This window comes from Betta splendens, chromosome 11, assembly GCF_900634795.4.
Source record: "Betta splendens chromosome 11, fBetSpl5.4, whole genome shotgun sequence".
Taxonomy (NCBI): Eukaryota; Metazoa; Chordata; class Actinopteri; order Anabantiformes; family Osphronemidae; genus Betta; species Betta splendens.
This window is the reverse complement of record NC_040891.2, coordinates 2,590,529-2,608,628: the sequence shown is the minus strand read 5'-3', so window position 1 is coordinate 2,608,628 and position 18,100 is coordinate 2,590,529. Positions and strand designations below refer to the sequence as shown.

General features: G+C 43.0%; 10 non-coding genes across 10 annotated transcripts; 4 read left to right on the top strand and 6 right to left on the bottom strand.

Moving 5' to 3' along the window:
- The first annotated feature begins 162 nt into the window (after positions 1-162).
- Positions 163-234, top strand: trnam-cau (transfer RNA methionine (anticodon CAU)). Its single transcript has one exon. It is a non-coding gene; the product is annotated as a tRNA-Met (tRNA).
- A 535-nt stretch (positions 235-769) lies between these two features.
- On the bottom strand, positions 770-842 carry trnak-cuu (transfer RNA lysine (anticodon CUU)). The gene has a single exon. It is a non-coding gene; the product is annotated as a tRNA-Lys (tRNA).
- An 847-nt stretch (positions 843-1,689) lies between these two features.
- trnam-cau (transfer RNA methionine (anticodon CAU)) lies at positions 1,690-1,761 on the top strand. The gene has a single exon. It is a non-coding gene; the product is annotated as a tRNA-Met (tRNA).
- Positions 1,762-2,296: 535 nt separating this feature from the next.
- trnak-cuu (transfer RNA lysine (anticodon CUU)) lies at positions 2,297-2,369 on the bottom strand. The gene has a single exon. It is a non-coding gene; the product is annotated as a tRNA-Lys (tRNA).
- Positions 2,370-3,213: 844 nt separating this feature from the next.
- Positions 3,214-3,285, top strand: trnam-cau (transfer RNA methionine (anticodon CAU)). The gene has a single exon. It is a non-coding gene; the product is annotated as a tRNA-Met (tRNA).
- A 538-nt stretch (positions 3,286-3,823) lies between these two features.
- Positions 3,824-3,896, bottom strand: trnak-cuu (transfer RNA lysine (anticodon CUU)). Its single transcript has one exon. It is a non-coding gene; the product is annotated as a tRNA-Lys (tRNA).
- A 1,456-nt stretch (positions 3,897-5,352) lies between these two features.
- Positions 5,353-5,425, bottom strand: trnak-cuu (transfer RNA lysine (anticodon CUU)). Its single transcript has one exon. It is a non-coding gene; the product is annotated as a tRNA-Lys (tRNA).
- Positions 5,426-8,400: 2,975 nt separating this feature from the next.
- On the bottom strand, positions 8,401-8,473 carry trnak-cuu (transfer RNA lysine (anticodon CUU)). The gene has a single exon. It is a non-coding gene; the product is annotated as a tRNA-Lys (tRNA).
- Positions 8,474-9,319: 846 nt separating this feature from the next.
- trnam-cau (transfer RNA methionine (anticodon CAU)) lies at positions 9,320-9,391 on the top strand. Its single transcript has one exon. It is a non-coding gene; the product is annotated as a tRNA-Met (tRNA).
- Positions 9,392-9,926: 535 nt separating this feature from the next.
- trnak-cuu (transfer RNA lysine (anticodon CUU)) lies at positions 9,927-9,999 on the bottom strand. Its single transcript has one exon. It is a non-coding gene; the product is annotated as a tRNA-Lys (tRNA).
- Between the last annotated feature and the right edge of the window lie 8,101 nt (positions 10,000-18,100).

Sequence of the window (18,100 nt, the reverse complement as noted above, 5' to 3'; positions counted from 1 at the left end):
TAAGTGTCTTACTGGAACCTGACACACATTGAATCATGCAAAGACACTCTGACCTTGGGCTTGGGGTGAAGAAAACAGTGCTCAGTGTAAAGCCCTAATGGATTCGGCACTGGCCTCCTAAGCCATGGACTGTGGGTCAGAATCCCGTGTAGACTGGGTTTCAGCAGAGTGGCGCAGCGGAAGCGTGCTGGGCCCATAACCCAGAGGTCGATGGATCAAAACCATCCTCTGCTAATTTTCTCAACATGCACTACCTGTATACAAATTTCACTGTCTAGTCTTGAAACCACTTGCAATTGGCAAGGCTCCACACCATCAACCTTGGGATTCTAGCAAATCCCAGCTTTCAGAGAAATCATTCATCTCTCTGTGCTGGTTATCAGGAAAAAAGGAATCCAGGACCCTACATAGGATTTCAGTTGTCCATCTTCTCATCTTTTCAACACCACAAGACTTTTTCCAACCTTTTGACCTATGATTAGACATAAAAGTGTAACACGTGATCAAAGAAAAAACAATTTGAGTGGTCAACTTTTAACTTGTAGCTAATGCTAGGCACAAATGACTGAACACGCCCATTACTGTTAAAGGAACCTCACAGGAAAGAAACACCGTCCTTAACCTAACGAGAAGTTAACAGGCAGAGCTTTCATAGCATTGAGACTTGGAGTGCCATCTGTGGTAAGTGTGCAAATGCAAAAACTGGAAGCAGGCGTTGCAGAAGTAAATTGCTTTATAGAAGCACGCACGACCCAAGAACTAAGCTCAGCGCCCAACGTGGGGCTCGAACCCACGACCCTGAGATTAAGAGTCTCATGCTCTACCGACTGAGCTAGCCGGGCTAACAACACAAGCTTTTTTCATGCAAGGGGCAACTTCAGGCTTCCATGGGAAATAGTTTGGATTCCTTTGTGCCTGATCAGTGTCAATACACAAAAAAATCTTCTTTTGATTAAAGAAAAAGGTCAACAATGGTAATTCTATCAGACACCAAGAAGATCCAGACACAGGTTCAGACGAGCAGACAGACAGAATCAGAAACTTTATTGCATTATTTCAGGCTTCAGGATGAGTGTAACTCTTGATTCTGTGATTTCAGACCAGTCATCTTACACAGGTGTCACTCACCTGTCGCTGTTAGAATGAATAAGAAACGTACACAGGCACATGTCAGCATTCACTTTTATAATATGTCTTGAGCTAAAAGTATAGAGTGCTGAGCCTGCATTCCAAAGGTCAATGGATCCAAACCATTCGGCCAAGCTTATCGACAAGCAATAACTGCCTAATGCTATTATATAGCGTGACGTCTTGGACACAGGTTCAAATGAGCGAACAGAAAAGACTCAGACTTATTACTACATTACTTCAAGCTGCAGGCTGAATGTGGCTCTTGATTTTGTGATTTCAGACCAGTCAGCTTTCACAGGCGTCACTCACTTGTCCCTGGTGTTCATTAGGGACAGAGCAAGATAATAGAATGAACTGAAAAACATACACAGGCAAAGCTCAACCTTCACTTTTAATAAGTGTCCTTACTGGAACCTGACACACATTGAATCATGCAAAGACACTCTGACCTTGGGCTTGGGGTGAAGAAAACAGTGCTCAGTGTAAAGCCCTAATGGATTCGGCACTGGCCTCCTAAGCCATGGACTGTGGGTCAGAATCCCGTTTAGAGTGGGTTTCAGCAGAGTGGCGCAGCGGAAGCGTGCTGGGCCCATAACCCAGAGGTCGATGGATCAAAACCATCCTCTGCTAATTTTCTCAACATGCACTACCTGTATGCAAATTCTACTGTCTAGTCTTGAAACCACTTGCAATTGGCAAGCCTCCACACCATCAACCTTGGGATTCTAGCAAATCCCAGCTTTCAGATAAATCATTCATCTCTCTGTGCTGGTTATCAGGAAAAAAGGAATCCAGGACCCTACATAGGATTTCAGTTGTCCATCTTCTCATCTTTTCAACACCACAAGACTTTTTCCAACCTTTTGACCTATGATTAGACATAAAAGTGTAACACGTGATCAAAGAAAAACCAATTTGAGTGGTCAACTTTTAACTTGTAGCTAATGCTAGGCACAAATGACTGAACACGCCCATTACTGTTAAAGGAACCTCACAGGAAAGAAACACCATCCTTAACCTAATGAGAAGTTAACAGGCAGAGCTTTCATAGCATTGAGACTTGGAGTGCCATCTGTGGTAAGTGTGCAAATGCAAAAACTGGAAGCAGGCGTTGCAGAAGTAAATTGCTTTATAGAAGCACGCACGACCCAAGAACTAAGCTCAGCGCCCAACATGGGGCTCGCACCCACGACCCTGAGATTAAGAGTCTCATGCTCTACCGACTGAGCTAGCCGGGCCACAAAAGCAAATTTTTCCATGCAAGGTGCAAGTGCAGGCTTCCGTGGGAAAACGTTTGGATTCCTTTGTGGCCGATCAGTGTCAATACACAAAAAATCTTCTTTTGATTAAAGAAAAAGGTCAACAATGGTAATTCTATCAGACACCAAGAAGATCCAGACACAGGTTCAGACGAGCAGACAGACAGAATCAGAAACTTTATTGCATTATTTCAGGCTTCAGGATGAGTGTAACTCTTGATTCTGTGATTTCAGACCAGTCATCTTACACAGGTGTCACTCACCTGTCGCTGTTAGAATGAATAAGAAACGTACACAGGCACATGTCAGCATTCACTTTTATAATATGTCTTGAGCTAAAAGTATAGAGTTCTGAGCCTGCATTCCAAAGGTCAATGGATCCAAACCATTCGGCCAAGCTTATCGACAAGCAATAACTGCCTAATGCTATTATATAGCGTGACGTCTTGAACACAGGTTCAAATGAGCGAACAGAAAAGACTCAGACTTATTACTACATTACTTCAAGCTGCAGGCTGAATGTGGCTCTTGATTTTGTGATTTCAGACCAGTCAGCTTTCACAGGCGTCACTCACTTGTCCCTGGTGTTCATTAGGGACAGAGCAAGATAATAGAATGAACTGAAAAACATACACAGGCAAAGCTCAACCTTCACTTTTAATAAGTGTCTTACTGGAACCTGACACACATTGAATCATGCAAAAACACTCTGACCTTGGGCTTGGGGTGAAGAAAACAGTGCTCAGTGTAAAGCCCTAATGGATTCGGCACTGGCCTCCTAAGCCAGGGATTGTGGGTCAGAATCCCGTGTAGAGTGGGTTTCAGCAGAGTGGCGCAGCGGAAGCGTGCTGGGCCCATAACCCAGAGGTCGATGGATCAAAACCATCCTCTGCTAATTTTCTCAACATGCACTACCTGTATGCAAATTCTACTGTCTAGTCTTGAAACCACTTGCAATTGGCAAGGCTCCACACCATCAACCTTGGGATTCTAGCAAATCCCAGCTTTCAGAGAAATCATTCATCTCTCTGTACTGGTTATCAGGAAAAAAGCAATCCAGGACCCTACATAGGATTTCAGTTGTCCATCTTCTTCTCATTTTTTCAACACCACAAGACTTTTTCCAACCTTTTGACCTATGATTAGACATAAAAGTGTAACACGTGATCAAAGAAAAACCAATTTGAGTGGTCAACTTTTAATTTGTAGCTAATGCTAGGCACAAATGACTGAACACACCCATTACTGTTAAAGGAACCTCACAGGAAAGAAACACTGTCGTTAACCTAACGAGAAGTTAACAGGCAGAGCTTTCATAGCATTGAGACTTGGAGTGCCATCTGTGGTAAGTGTGCAAAGGCAAAAATTGGAAGCAGGCGTTGCAGAAGTAAATTGCTTTATAGAAGCACGCACGACCCAAGAACTAAGCTCAGCGCCCAACGTGGGGCTCGAACCCACGACCCTGAGATTAAGAGTCTCATGCTCTACCGACTGAGCTAGCCGGGCTACCAAAACAAGCTTTTTTCATGCAAGGGGCAACTTCAGGCTTCCATGGGAAAACGTTTGGATTCCTTTGTGCCTGATCAGTGTCAATACACAAAAAAATCTTCTTTTGATTAAAGAAAAAGGTCAACAATGGTAATTCTATCAGACACCAAGAAGATCCAGACACAGGTTCAGACGAGCAGACAGACAGAATCCGAAACTTTATTGCATTATTTCAGGCTTCAGGATGAGTGTAACTCTTGATTCTGTGATTTCAGACCACTCAGCTTATGCAGGTGTCACTCACCTGTCGCTGTTAGAATGAATAAGAAACGTACACAGGCACATGTCAATATTCACTTTTTTAACATGTCTTGAGCTAAAAGTATAGAGTGCTGAGCCTGCATTCCAAAGGTCAATGGATCCAAACCATTCGGCCAAGCTTATCGACAAGCAATAACTGCCTAATGCTATTATATAGCGTGACGTCTTGGACACAGGTTCAAATGAGCGAACAGAAAAGACTCAGACTTATTACTACATTACTTCAAGCTGCAGGCTGAATGTGGCTCTTGATTTTGTGATTTCAGACCAGTCAGCTTTCACAGGCGTCACTCACTTGTCCCTGGTGTTTATTAGGGACAGAGCAAGATAATAGAATGAACTGAAAAACATACACAGGCAAAGCTCAACCTTCACTTTTAATAAGTGTCTTACTGGAACCTGACACACATTGAATCATGCAAAGACACTCTGACCTTGGGCTTGGGGTGAAGAAAACAGTGCTCAGTGTAAAGCCCTAATGGATTCGGCACTGGCCTCCTAAGCCAGGGATTGTGGGTCAGAATCCCGTTTAGAGTGCGTTTCAGCAGAGTGCCGCAGCGGAAGCGTGCTGGGCCCATAACCCAGAGGTCGATGGATCAAAACCGTCCTCTGCTAATTTTCTCAACATGCACTACCTGTATGCATATTCTACTGTCTAGTCTTGAAACCACTTGCAATTGGCAAGGCTCCACACCATCAACCTTGGGATTCTAGCAAATCCCAGCTTTCAGAGAAATCATTCATCTCTCTGTACTGGTTAACAGGAAAAAAGGAATCCAGGACCCTACATAGGATTTCAGTTGTCCATCTTCTTCTCATTTTTTCAACACCACAAGACTTTTTCCAACCTTTTGACCTATGATTAGACATAAAAGTGTAACACGTGATCAAAGAAAAACCAATTTGAGTGGTCAACTTTTAACTTGTAGCTAATGCTAGGCACAAATGACTGAACACGCCCATTACTGTTAAAGGAACCTCACAGGAAAGAAACACCGTCCTTAACCTAACGAGAAGTTAACAGGCAGAGCTTTCATAGCATTGAGACTTGGAGTGCCATCTGTGGTAAGTGTGCAAATGCAAAAACTGGAAGCAGGCGTTGCAGAAGTAAATTGCTTTATAGAAGCACGCACGACCCAAGAACTAAGCTCAGCGCCCAACGTGGGGCTCGAACCCACGACCCTGAGATTAAGAGTCTCATGCTCCACCGACTGAGCTAGCCGGGCTACCAACACAAGCTTTTTTCATGCAAGGGGCAACTTCAGGCTTCCATGGGAAAACGTTTGGATTCCTTTGTGCCCGATCAGTGTCAATACACAAAAAAATCTTCTTTTGATTAAAGAAAAAGGTCAACAATGGTAATTCTATCAGACACCAAGAAGATCCAGACACAGGTTCAGACAGCAGACAGACAGAATCCGAAACTTTATTGCATTATTTCAGGCTTCAGGATGAGTGTAACTCTTGATTCTGTGATTTCAGACCAGTCAGCTTACACAGGTGTCACTCACCTGTCGCTGTTAGAATGAATAAGAAACGTACACAGGCACATGTCAATATTCACTTTTTTAATATGTCTTGAGCTAAAAGTATAGAGTGCTGAGCCTGCATTCCAAAGATCAATGGATCCAAACCATTCGGCCAAGCTTATCGACAAGCAATAACTGCCTAATGCTATTATATAGCGTGACGTCTTGGACACAGGTTCAAATGAGCGAACAGAAAAGACTCAGACTTATTACTACATTACTTCAAGCTGCAGGCTGAATGTGGCTCTTGATTTTGTGATTTCAGACCAGTCAGCTTTCACAGGCGTCACTCACTTGTCCCTGGTGTTCATTAGGGACAGAGCAAGATAATAGAATGAACTGAAAAACATACACAGGCAAAGCTCAACCTTCACTTTTAATAAGTGTCTTACTGGAACCTGACACACATTGAATCATGCAAAGACACTCTGACCTTGGGCTTGGGGTGAAGAAAACAGTGCTCAGTGTAAAGCCCTAATGGATTCGGCACTGGCCTCCTAAGCCATGGACTGTGGGTCAGAATCCCGTTTAGAGTGGGTTTCAGCAGAGTGCCGCAGCGGAAGCGTGCTGGGCCCATAACCCAGAGGTCGATGGATCAAAACCATCCTCTGCTAATTTTCTCAACATGCACTACCTGTATGCATATTCTACTGTCTAGTCTTGAAACCACTTGCAATTGGCAAGCCTCCACACCATCAACCTTGGGATTCTAGCAAATCCCAGCTTTCAGAGAAATCATTCATCTCTCTGTGCTGGTTATCAGGAAAAAAGGAATCCAGGACCCTACATAGGATTTCAGTTGTCCATCTTCTCATCTTTTCAACACCACAAGACTTTTTCCAACCTTTTGACCTATGATTAGACATAAAAGTGTAACACGTGATCAAAGAAAAACCAATTTGAGTGGTCAACTTTTAACTTGTAGCTAATGCTAGGCACAAATGACTGAACACGCCCATTACTGTTAAAGGAACCTCACAGGAAAGAAACACCGTCCTTAACCTAACGAGAAGTTAACAGGCAGAGCTTTCATAGCATTGAGACTTGGAGTGCCATCTGTGGTAAGTGTGCAAATGCAAAAACTGGAAGCAGGCGTTGCAGAAGTAAATTGCTTTATAGAAGCACGCACGACCCAAGAACTAAGCTCAGCGCCCAACGTGGGGCTCGAACCCACGACCCTGAGATTAAGAGTCTCATGCTCTACCGACAGTAGCCGGGCTACCAACACAAGCTTTTTTCATGCAAGGGGCAACTTCAGGCTTCCATGGGAAATAGTTTGGATTCCTTTGTGCCTGATCAGTGTCAATACACAAAAAAATCTTCTTTTGATTAAAGAAAAAGGTCAACAATGGTAATTCTATCAGACACCAAGAAGATCCAGACACAGGTTCAGACGAGCAGACAGACAGAATCAGAAACTTTATTGCATTATTTCAGGCTTCAGGATGAGTGTAACTCTTGATTCTGTGATTTCAGACCAGTCATCTTACACAGGTGTCACTCACCTGTCGCTGTTAGAATGAATAAGAAACGTACACAGGCACATGTCAGCATTCACTTTTATAATATGTCTTGAGCTAAAAGTATAGAGTTCTGAGCCTGCATTCCAAAGGTCAATGGATCCAAACCATTCGGCCAAGCTTATCGACAAGCAATAACTGCCTAATGCTATTATATAGCGTGACGTCTTGGACACAGGTTCAAATGAGCGAACAGAAAAGACTCAGACTTATTACTACATTACTTCAAGCTGCAGGCTGAATGTGGCTCTTGATTTTGTGATTTCAGACCAGTCAGCTTTCACAGGCGTCACTCACTTGTCCCTGGTGTTCATTAGGGACAGAGCAAGATAATAGAATGAACTGAAAAACATACACAGGCAAAGCTCAACCTTCACTTTTAATAAGTGTCTTACTGGAACCTGACACACATTGAATCATGCAAAGACACTCTGACCTTGGGCTTGGGGTGAAGAAAACAGTGCTCAGTGTAAAGCCCTAATGGATTCGGCACTGGCCTCCTAAGCCATGGACTGTGGGTCAGAATCCCGTGTAGACTGGGTTTCAGCAGAGTGGCGCAGCGGAAGCTTGCTGGGCCCATAACCCAGAGGTCGATGGATCAAAACCATCCTCTGCTAATTTTCTCAACATGCACTACCTGTATACAAATTTCACTGTCTAGTCTTGAAACCACTTGCAATTGGCAAGCCTCCACACCATCAACCTTGGGATTCTAGCAAATCCCAGCTTTCAGAGAAATCATTCATCTCTCTGTGCTGGTTATCAGGAAAAAAGGAATCCAGGACCCTACATAGCATTTCAGTTGTCCATCTTCTCATCTTTTCAACACCACAAGACTTTTTCCAACCTTTTGACCTATGATTAGACATAAAAGTGTAACACGTGATCAAAGAAAAAACAATTTGAGTGGTCAACTTTTAACTTGTAGCTAATGCTAGGCACAAATGACTGAACACGCCCATTACTGTTAATGGAACCTCACAGGAAAGAAACACCGTCCTTAACCTAACGAGAAGTTAACAGGCAGAGCTTTCATAGCATTGAGACTTGGAGTGCCATCTGTGGTAAGTGTGCAAATGCAAAAACTGGAAGCAAGCGTTGCAGAAGTAAATTGCTTTATAGAAGCACGCAAGACCCAAGAACTAAGCTCAGCGCCCAACGTGGGGCTCGAACCCACGACCCTGAGATGAAGAGTCTCATGCTCTACCGACTGAGCTAGCCGGGCTACCAAAACAGGCTTTTTTCATGCAAGGGGCAACTTCAGGCTTCCATGGGAAAACGTTTGGATTCCTTTGTGCCTGATCAGTGTCAATACACAAAAAAATCTTCTTTTGATTAAAGAAAAAGGTCAACAATGGTAATTCTATCAGACACCAAGAAGATCCAGACACAGGTTCAGACGAGCAGACAGACAGAATCAGAAACTTTATTGCATTATTTCAGGCTTCAGGATGAGTGTAACTCTTGATTCTGTGATTTCAGACCAGTCATCTTACACAGGTGTCACTCACCTGTCGCTGTTAGAATGAATAAGAAACGTACACAGGCACATGTCAGCATTCACTTTTATAATATGTCTTGAGCTAAAAGTATAGAGTTCTGAGCCTGCATTCCAAAGGTCAATGGATCCAAACCATTCGGCCAAGCTTATCGACAAGCAATAACTGCCTAATGCTATTATATAGCGTGACGTCTTGGACACAGGTTCAAATGAGCGAACAGAAAAGACTCAGACTTATTACTACATTACTTCAAGCTGCAGGCTGAATGTGGCTCTTGATTTTGTGATTTCAGACCAGTCAGCTTTCACAGGCGTCACTCACTTGTCCCTGGTGTTTATTAGGGACAGAGCAAGATAATAGAATGAACTGAAAAACATACACAGGCAAAGCTCAACCTTCACTTTTAATAAGTCCCTTACTGGAACCTGACACACATTGAATCATGCAAAGACACTCTGACCTTGGGCACGGGGTAAAGAAAACAGTGCTCAGTGTAAATCCCTAATGGATTCGGCACTGGCCTCCTAAGCCAGGGATTGTGGGTCAGAATCCCGTTTAGAGTGGGTTTCAGCAGAGTGGCGCAGCGGAAGCGTGCTGGGCCCATAACCCAGAGGTCGATGGATCAAAACCATCCTCTGCTAATTTTCTCAACATGCACTACCTGTATGCATATTCTACTGTCTAGTCTTGAAACCACTTGCAATTGGCAAGCCTCCACACCATCAACCTTGGGATTCTAGCAAATCCCAGCTTTCAGAGAAATCATTCATCTCTCTGTGCTGGTTATCAGGAAAAAAGGAATCCAGGACCCTACATAGGATTTCAGTTGTCCATCTTCTCATCTTTTCAACACCACAAGACTTTTTCCAACCTTTTGACCTATGATTAGACATAAAAGTGTAACACGTGATCAAAGAAAAACCAATTTGAGTGGTCAACTTTTAACTTGTAGCTAATGCTAGGCACAAATGACTGAACAGGCCCATTACTGTTAAAGGAACCTCACGGGAAAGAAACACTGTCGTTAACCTAACGAGAAGTTAACAGGCAGAGCTTTCATAGCATTGAGACTTGGAGTGCCATCTGTGGTAAGTGTGCAAATGCAAAAACTGGAAGCAGGCGTTGCAGAAGTAAATTGCTTTATTGAAGCACGCACGACCCAAGAACTAAGCTCAGCGCCCAACGTGGGGCTCGAACCCACGACCCTGAGATTAAGAGTCTCATGCTCTACCGACTGAGCTAGCCGGGCTACCAAAACAAGCTTTTTTCATGCAAGGGGCAACTTCAGGCTTCCATGGGAAAACGTTTGGATTCCTTTGTGCCTGATCAGTGTCAATACACAAAAAATCTTCTTTTGATTAAAGAAAAAGGTCAACAATGGTAATTCTTTCAGACACCAAGAAGATCCAGACACAGGTTCAGACGAGCAGACAGACAGAATCAGAAACTTTATTGCATTATTTCAGGCTTCAGGATAAGTGTAACTCTAGATTCTGTGATTTCAGACCAGTCAGCTTACACAGGTGTCACTCACCTGTCGCTGTTAGAATGAATAAGAAACGTACACAGGCACATGTCAACATTCACTTTTTTAATATGTCTTGAGCTAAAAGTATAGAGTTCTGAGCCTGCATTCCAAAGGTCAATGGATCCAAACCATTCGGCCAAGCTTATCGACAAGCAATAACTGCCTAATGCTATTATATAGCGTGACGTCTTGGACACAGGTTCAAATGAGCGAACAGAAAAGACTCAGACTTATTACTACATTACTTCAAGCTGCAGGCTGAATGTGGCTCTTGATTTTGTGATTTCAGACCAGTCAGCTTTCACAGGCGTCACTCACTTGTCCCTGGTGTTTATTAGGGACAGAGCAAGATAATAGAATGAACTGAAAAACATACACAGGCAATGCTCAACCTTCACTTTTAATAAGTCCTTTACTGGAACCTGACACACATTGAATCATGCAAAGACACTCTGACCTTGGGCTCGGGGTAAAGAAAACAGTGCTCAGTGTAAAGCCCTAATGGATTCGGCACTGGCCTCCTAAACCAGGGATTGTGGGTCAGAATCCCGTGTAGAGTGGGTTTCAGCAGAGTGGCGCAGCGGAAGCTTGCTGGGCCCATAACCCAGCAATTGGCAAGCCTCCACACCATCAACCTTGAGATTCGAACGACTGAGCTAGCCGTTATCAGGAAAGAGGAATCCAGGACCCTACATAAGATTTCAGTTGTCCATCTTCTTCTCATCTTTTCAACACCACAAGACTTTTTCCAACCTTCTGACCTATGATTAGACATCAAAGTGTCACACGTGATCATTGAAAAAACTATTTAAGTGGTCATCTTTTAACTTGTAACTAATGCTAGGCACAAATGACAGAACACACTGTAATGGAAAAATTGTACTTTAATGCTTCTCGTGTTCATTTCTGACTCTGTATAGTAACCATGCATTCTGTACTTGTTGATTAGACCCATAACTGAACATTCTCAGACAGACAATCTATCTCCCTCTCAAGGTGACCGATTGTTCATGGCCTGAGTCTGCCTTTTACCCCTGGGCTCTGGCTCCTTTCTGTCTTATGCCTCACCAGACCCAAGGCTGTAGCCTTGTGTATTCCCTGTGTAATGTGAACATCTTCACCCACAGTGTGATAAGGAGATTCCACCAGGGCCAGGGAGAAAGGTTAAAGGGCAGAAGCAACTTGAGGATCATGGGCTCTTTGCATCACACCTTCGTGGTGTGTGCACTGATCTCCCCAGCTGGTTTTTGGTTTGTTGATGTGCACGATCAACATCCATGCTTTTTATTCGCTTTTCCCATTATTTTTATTTTCTTTATTATTTCAATAAATCGCACAAAAGGACAACTCTCTCATCTGCTTCTTTATGGGAACTTTCCACCACAGAAATTGGTGTCTACCAACAGGATCCCGCGGCAGGTCGTCTGGCAGGCGTGATCAGGGACGGCGGTCCTGAGGACTAGGGTCGCTTAGCCTCCAAAACTCTACAGCTTGTCACGATCTGGTTTCTTGTTTCTTGTTCTGGTATTGTTTTGAAAGGACTTTGTTGTCACCCAGGTTTTGTTCCAATTTCATTTCCTGTTTTATATTGAAAGGACTTCCTGCTAAACGTCATATCATCAGCTGTTCCCTGTCAGTATCGGCTCTCATTATCCACACCTGCACTTCATCCGCAATCAGTCCACCCTGTATTTAAGCTCCACCTCTCACCCCTGTAACTTGCCAGATTGTTAGCTCGTGTTGCGTGTTATCAACACTTTCGGCGTTCATTGACCTAGACCTGTCGTGCACCGTGTATTTCGTTTTTGACCTCTGATTCCGAGCCTGCCTAGTCCCTGCCTGCCTTGTCTGCCCTGGTCTTCTGCTCTTGCCTGTTACCGACCTTGTCTGCCTGACCACGATTCTACGCCTGACGATCTGGTATTGTAAATCAGTCTCTCGTGGACGAACCTTGCCTGTCCCTGACACCGATTCTGCCTGCTCCTGTATACGCTGTATGAACTGTCCGTGTATGACCCTGCCTGATATCGACACTGAGTTGGAATAAATTCCTATTGCTACTCATACCCCAGCCTGTCCGTGCCGTGCATGTGGGTCCGCCGCCTTGGCGTTCTGACAGAACAATCTGGCCAGAATTGGACCCAGCCGGCTTCTAGTTAGTTTCCCAGTTAGTTTTTTTTTCCCTCCGCTCTTTTGCTTTTCCCGTTTCTGCCGTAAGCCATTGTCGTGTATTTTCTCTTTTCTTCAATCACGACAGAGATTTCACAAGAACTCAACTTTGAAGTTTAAATCAATAGCATATAAATTTATTATACATGACAAATTAAAACAATCAGATAATGGTTACAAAAGAGTAATAGTAAGAGAGGCAGAGACCGAATTCACCTGCTTGTTCCTTTGCAGAGAGAACTGAGAGGTCGTTAAAGGCCCGCTGTGTGCTACCAGCGGACCCTCTGCGAAGCGCTCTGAAAACCCCAGCCTGTGAAGGCCTGCTTTTAACCACCACCTAAAATCTTTCCACATGTCCAAATAAGGACGTGTAGATGTTTTTCTCGACTACTCGGAAAGTCCTGGCGCTGGGCCGTGTTATCTGTCCAGCTCCCTGATCCATCTGGCCCACCATCAACCTCCTAGTTCCTTTCCCAGGTCGGCGTGACATTTTGAATATTTTCTTAAGAACATCTCAGATAAACATTGTTAGGCAACAGATTCTGCGAACACAGATTCTGCGAACCTAGTTTAAGCAAACTCTTTAACCCCAGTCACTGAGGACACACATGAACCCATCTAGCCTCTGTATTTCTCCCATAAGCAAGGATCAACTTTACTGCTAAAAGTAAATGTAAATGATATGATATGACAATGATACATAAATATACTACAAATCCCCTCCTCATGGGCATTTTAATGCCCATCAATCTTGAAAGCGAGCGGCCAAGAAAGCTCCTCTTTGATTCATCATGCTGCATTATATTAAATAGACATGAACTCCAACATTAAAATGACAAAGCAAAGTTAAAGATTCACAAAATCTGTAGTAAATAGAACACCTAAGCTCTTCTTTCAGCTCCAACAGGTGATCCTCCCACGCTGCCTGTAAACAAGTACATTCAGTAACAAACCTCACATTTTCATTCTACATAAGTGTCCTCTTTATCACAACAGATTCTTCACAGACTCCACACCGACCACAGTCAATCATGAAGGTCTGTGCTCAGAACACAGAGTCCCTCATTTCTGGACCGTTCAGGGCTCCTGCACACTTCTGCTGCACCATCCTCTGTCCCCCTCAGACTGGTGCTCCAGCTGTGACCTGAGAGCTGATAGCTGAGTGGCAGAAAAATCTGCACTATAGTGCAGCATAACCATCCTACAGAGTTAGGGTTAGGGTTAGGCTGAACAGAACATATAGTTTGCTTTTTGTTCCAAGTCGTCGCTGTAGAAATCAAAAGATCAGAGAATATAAAAACCCACAGTCGTAGCAGGTCATAAGACACACCCTCCTCTGATACTGAAGTAACCTGTGGATGGAGGTTAAGAGTAGGAGAGAAGTTGGTTAGGAAAGAAAATTAGTTTAAGCGAGATGTTTATGCTGACACAGTTTCTCCACTGCTGCTCTGTGTAGAGAGAAGGGTTGAAGTTGTTAATGTGAGCTTCTTGTGTACAACAACACACTGAGATGCAGAATGAAAACGGTTAAACCCTCAATATATAAAATCAACAACAATAAAACATCATCGACACGTGTCATGGTCAGTCCGTAGAGCATATACAGTATCAGTCAGTCATGTCATGAGCTCAGGGTATTTGTCGTGCACGTGAGCTAAGAGAAACTCTTGCTCTATGAGAACTATAATTTAGAAAGGCTAGCCTGTGACCTTGTTCTGCTAAATGAGTCAGCAATGTCACTCAGGGCCCATCAGTGATCCGGAGTTTGATCTTCTTTGTCCTCTTCTTTCCTGCAATGGAACAACACAGCTTTCCTGCGTATATTAATCATCTGTTTCACATAGAAACTTGGTTGATGCATTAAACACTATTTTGTCAAGCAAAGCTTCATGCAATGTTAGTCTATATATCGGCATATTTTTACAAGCTACACACTGAAATGCAATGTTCACAGTACTTTTTCATCCCTCTATTGTCATTGTCACATTTACACTTTCCTTTTCATTCACTCCTTGACTTTCCTTAACTCCTTTTCTTCCCTCACATACCCTGCTCCTGTCACTTTTCCTATCACTCCACAATGAGTCTATATAGCGTAAGCTATTTACAGTTTATACCAAATCAAATTTTGTGACAATTCGACCACAACCTTTCCCCCATGGATTAAGTTCACCAACTTGGGATAAAACACAACAGAAACAGAATTGTCCATTCTCACAGCAGATGCCACACATACAAGTTCCCCAGTTACTAAGGACCGACATAAAGCAATAATCAAAACATTTTTTTTTTATCAATACATTTTCCCCCCCTCAATAGACAGATAACTGTCCATTGAATTTGAAGCCGATTAAATCACTAAATTAAGATGGATGGATAAAAGAACACTAGCAAAACCCAAAAAAGTAATTTCCTACACTTATTTATCCTACGCATTTATCCTTACCGGGGACTGAGTGAATTTAAGGATGATGTCAATGGAAGGAACAAGAATGTTTAGACCTTAATAACTACAACATCAACACGAACTAATCTCATTATGAACACAGAATCACTGCGTTGTAGGAAACCTTATTGAATTCAAGAAGCAATGCAGATGCATGCATTAAGTGACTTTATGACAAAATTAACGTAAAGACTAGATAAGCTGAATCCTCACAAACTATCAGAAATGACACATTGGACGGTAACACAACCTAGTGAACTGTTGGAAACGCAAAGCTGTACCCTAGAAATTCAAACAACCCCACAATTATTGCTACATCTAATTATAATTCCCCTGTGACTGTCAGAGTTTGTAATGATAACAAAACAGCTGTGGACGATAACTGAAGTTTTGTAACCTATTAAAGAAAGTCCATATAAACCCACATACAGTCAAACCTCTTGGAGGATAAAGCACCATCACTGTTGCTACTCAGTCTCTTCCCCAGACCTCTTCCTTCCATGCCGTAAAGAACACCACAGCCCTGTCACATTTTTTTAAGGCCTGCAGACTGATGACATCTATGTTAACTGTTTAGCAAAAGGATGGAAAGAAAAAATGAACTGAGACCTGGTTTACACATTTGCTAAATGTGTCTTCTGCTCTGTTGGAATATATTAATGATAGTGATGATAAGAACTAAGTGGAACCTCATCAAAACATGTCAAGGTGATCATTAAAACTGCAGCCTCACTTAAACAGTGGTCGTATTGTGCAAATACTAAATGTAGTGTAGTGAACTGTAGCTGCTTGCAGCACCACAATCCGTAGCATTACAATACAGTACTATAAAAGGCTAAGCATTGTTGCAACACCTTACGGGTTCTGAATGGTTTGGTTTTTCTATCTACTGAAGAACTGGCACAGTAGCAGTGAAAGGCACACCTGGTTTTAGTCACCTTAAAGTTTGATGTTTTCTGTAACACATGAGAGCGTGATGCGTTATACTAGCTTACATACTGTAGGGGTCAAACTGCTGTTTACTGTATGAGGGAAACATTTACCCTATCCTCATTCCCTTTTTAGCTGATTGACCTCCTCAGATACTTCACTCACTTTATGGTATGTGGGAGGCACTTCCTACAGTGTTGAGGCTTGTCTAGTGAAACTTTCTTACCTCTATAAATCAATAATGTGAATGAGTCATTACCAATATCATGAGACAACTGTCTACAGTTAGTGTTAGTTGGAGAGATGAAATGAGGCATGTCTCAAAGTCTGGTGCACGGAGTCTCTTCATCCACATAATTCACATTCACATTGTTTTTAACACCGTCAACCACTGAGCATCAGGTGGAGCATTTGTCAGCAGAGTGATTGAATTGGGAACTTTATCTTGAAATATTCTCTATACCTTGGTCTTTCCCATGCCTAGTAAAATTGGCATATTTTTAATTTTTGAATCTTTTGGCAGTTTTAAAGACTAAGTCATTCTACCCAGCCGACTTGTTTATTCTGTTTCCAAATTTTAGATATTTGTCTGAGTCTCAAAGTACTAAAGTGTGCAGCAAGGTGAAGTCACAGATTCAGAGGCCTCTGGCTTTTTGGCTTTTGATGGAGCCCATCAACAAAGTTCATGAACCCTGCATGTGTCTGGTCCTCTCTAGTACCCAGCTGAAGGGCCTCCACATTGATCAGCGGACCCCTTTGGTCTAGGCACTCCTCGCGACCCTCGTAGCCAATCAAAGCAATGGCTTCTTACGTGACCAGTCTTCCCACAGCAGTAGCATCTCACGCCTCCTCTGTGGCTGCCTCCTGTTCCTCTGCCTTTGTCTGCAGGGAACCCTCCTCTCCTCACAGGAGGTCGTCTTGTCCACCCTCCTGGTAGAATGTACATCACCTGAGGTGTGGCCATGCCTGGTGGTGTAGGTGGGGTCTGAGGCACGCTGGCTGGTTGAGCAGATACCATCCTCGTCTCTCTTTTCTCCCCCTCTTTTCGCCGCTGCTGGCGTGTTGGTTCTTTCACTGCCTCCTTTGCCTGCTTCTGACGCAGCTCAACAGCATGAATCACATGCTCAGTTATTTGTTCTAGTGACAAGTTGCAAAGTCCCACAGTGTCAGTCAGATCATTCTGTTTTGGTCTTGAAGGCCAGGGCAGATTTTGACGCTTTGCCCTTTTGACCAGCAGAGGAAGTCCATCAGAAACCTCATTTACCCGTTCGTCACCCACACACACTGATTCCTCATCTGACTCAGCCCACAGTGATCTACCTGCTCTGTCACGCAGATCACTTTCACTGCAGGAATTTCCAATTGAAATTTTCTCTGTTTTTAAATGTCGGGCAGTTCTAACAACTCATCCCTTTTCACTGACCTGTCTGTCCCTTCTGGATCAGCTACAGGGTGAACTGGCTTCTTTAACTGTAAAGGTTTTGTTTCTTCTGCATCCATCTGGGACGCATCTGAAAAAGACTTAATTATAGAGATCTGATTAAATTGATTATCACCACATTGAGTCGCTCATCATTGCCCATCATTTTTGCACAGTTAATAAACAATTGCAACACTGCATTTTCTCTTTCCCGTTTAAGGCCTCGCTTTACAGATTTGTCTTTTATCTTATAGGTTTTTATAAAACCCTGCATCTCTGCACACTGCCTCAGATCAAATGTCCCCTCTTAAGGCCAGGGCGACGTAGATTTATGTGTCCGCTTGCTCCATTTGTGTGAGCATTTCTGAATTTCCCTCATCAACACCTTGACTGGAGACATGTTCCCATCCACAGATCTCATTATTGAATATGTCCCTTTACTGAAAATATGATTTCAACCCCTAATTACACCTAATTATACTTGTAACTGAACTCAATCAGTGTTTATAAATGAAGTTCCCTGTCTTTACAACCCATAGTTAGTGAAAAGCAACATAATTATTAAACAGTTAAATTGTAATTAGACGCTCTTCCTTTCTGGGTATCTTGGTTTTATCTCTGTTTTAAACAACTGTCCCGATAATCATTCCTAGTGACTGTTGAGCTGATAAGTTTTGATTTGTTCTGAATAAACGAGTAAGTTTGATGCAAAGATAAACCAAACCACTGCAGAAATGCCCACTTCAGAGCAACTGCTGAAGAAAAATTATAAGCGTCTTATTGGAGCTGATCATATGCTTTGTTTATATTACTAGGTTTATACAAAATCAGCGTAAATGAAACCCTTGATTTAACGT